Below are 2410 nucleotides of genomic sequence, written 5' to 3'. Positions count from 1 at the left end.
AAAAATCTGATTTGAAAGTAGGTCTTCATACTAACTATATTAAAAAAACAAAATGTGCGAAAAGAATTCAAGTAAAAAACTTTGCATACATTGCGAAAAATTCTCTGTGCCAATACTTTGATCCGGCACTATAAATATTTATTAACTATAATTCCATTCAATAAAAGAACTACAATAATTTGAATTAATTAATTGCCTCTATTTTTAGCATTCAAAAACAGTAGATAAAGCAGTGTAAAAAGACGCTTTTTTAACGTAAATTAATCGTTTACGAGACTCGTTTACAAGCGTGCACTTTATTATACTAAAATTAAATGGGCTATAAAACTGCATACTTAAAATTTTTCTAAAAAATCTGATTTGAAAGTAGAACTTCATACTAACTATATTTTTATAAAAAACAATTAGAGAAGAAATCAGAATAAAAAACTTTGCATTCATGGCGAAAAATTCTCTGTGCCAATATTTTTTCCCGGCACTGTATATGTGAAGATATTTTCAGATAAATAAATATTAACAAACTATCTATTAACAAATTAACAATTAAATAAGAGGGGTTTAATATATATTATAAAGTTGCTGAATTTATTTTTTATCTTTTTTGCCGATAGGCTGCCAATTTGTTTTGCCGGTCGTGTGCATATTGGAAGTGCTTCTTTGATACGGAAATAAAAACTTCTTCGTGGGAGTTAAATTTTTAACGAAAGACACCTAAGAAAATAAAGTGAAAGATTAAACTCCATTGGAAACCGGAAAATTTAATTAAGTAAAAAGTGGTAATAAATAATATTAAGATCCGTACTTCTTATTGACGCAAACGTTGCCAACCAATAGCGCTGCTTTTGGTACCAGTTCCCTTCCACGAGAAAAGTTTTGCTACCTCATCTGTAATAATTTTTTTTAATGAATCATTTATTGTCGCTAGTACGGATAAGGCTTCGGATTTCGCACGCCTTTTTAATTGAGAAGCCATATTATCAATAAAACATTAAGTTCAATAACTGCAAAGACCTAATAAACTAGCAAATTAAAAAAAAAAATAACAATAAACTTACGAGATAGGGGAATTAAACGTTTAAATCCTTTAGAGTTACTCCGCGCAGCCTGTGAAAGAAATGCAAAACTCGTTAAATTAATTTGTATTTTTGAATTACATATGTAGTAGCTACTTACAAGAAGTTTAATTATAAAAGAAAGTAGTAGATCGTCCTTGGCGTTTGCACCAGTCTGCCAATAAATCACATACTTAATAATTTTCTTAAATTGAATATTTAACAAACTACTTATAAAATATTGTGATTGAAGAAAAATTGTCAACAAAACTAAAATTTTTTCTTGTGCTGACAAATTACTACAAGCCTCTTTCTATTAAATTTTTTTGTTTTATCGTTTACGAGCTTTTCTCTAACTATTTGGCGATACGAGAATCCCTCGTAAAACATGATGTTCGTAAAATGTACGTTTTCTTGCTGGCTGGGATGCAATAATTTTGTGTCAGCATGTTGTCTTCTCCGCAGCTCTATAGAATTTTTTAATAAAGTACGCCTTCGGTTGCCACAGTTACACACATAAACCTCCTGCTGCCTCTAACGCCTTCCCCAACTCCCATCATCTCCTCACTGCTTCTAAAGTGAACTTTGTCCTGCTCCACTTTTGATTATTTTATTTGCATTTATGCTTTTGTGTGGCGAAAACAAGATGTTTATGCAGTCAAATGCTTTTGAGCCAGCTCGCCCGGCCGACTGATTGTTTGTTTGTTTGTTAGCCACACATCCAATCATATACTACATACATACGGTACATATTTTAATCAAAAGATCACAAGTTCACTTAAAAAAAATTAAAATGTTGAAAATATCTTTCAGTTTGTGTAGATTCGTTTTAGCATTTTTAATGAAGTGCGGTAAAAGCTGTCAGCACTTCAGTTTATTTTCATTTCTAAAATTGCATATATGAACAAGTGTTGTTTTTGGTACCATTTCGAGTCCTTGGTAAACTTGACATTTCTGGAGAATGGAAATTAATTTTTAATAAACTTAATTTATAGCAAACACAGGTGTTGGATATGAATTTTGATAAACTGTCGTACTCGATAGAAAATTGGTATTTACTGGTGAAGAGGATATAGGAGAGCAGATTTTTTATAAAAGAAAATTTTAATTCAAAATTCAAAACATTTTAAATCACTCCATAACCACGTTTGATGTTACCTTTTGGGCAGGCCAGTCGAGATGGGGGTCAGGGGTTCAATTGTCTCGGGCAGAATTGGTTGCATCGATTTGACAATTCCGCATGCTCTAGTGTTAGCCCAGCGCTCGCGGATCTTACATGAGGCTCAATTGGGTAACTGCAAGTAGACAAAAACGCCCTTAGTTGCTCGATAACCGGTTATAACGTTTCAAGTGCACCT

At 32.2% G+C, this 2410-nt stretch overlaps 1 long non-coding RNA gene across 1 annotated transcript; it reads right to left on the bottom strand.

Moving 5' to 3' along the window:
- Positions 1-825: 825 nt before the first annotated feature.
- On the bottom strand, positions 826-1316 carry LOC118740752. The gene is made up of 3 exons (XR_004993184.1): positions 1174-1316; positions 1056-1104; positions 826-885 (listed from the first exon to the last, which is right to left on the bottom strand). It is a non-coding gene; the product is annotated as an uncharacterized LOC118740752 (long non-coding RNA).
- Between the last annotated feature and the right edge of the window lie 1094 nt (positions 1317-2410).

The sequence above is a fragment of the Rhagoletis pomonella genome, unplaced genomic scaffold, assembly GCF_013731165.1.
Source record: "Rhagoletis pomonella isolate Grant_MI unplaced genomic scaffold, Rhpom_1.0 Rhpom_scaffold_00006, whole genome shotgun sequence".
NCBI lineage: Eukaryota > Metazoa > Arthropoda > Insecta > Diptera > Tephritidae > Rhagoletis > Rhagoletis pomonella.
This window is presented reverse-complemented; position numbering and strand designations above follow the sequence as displayed.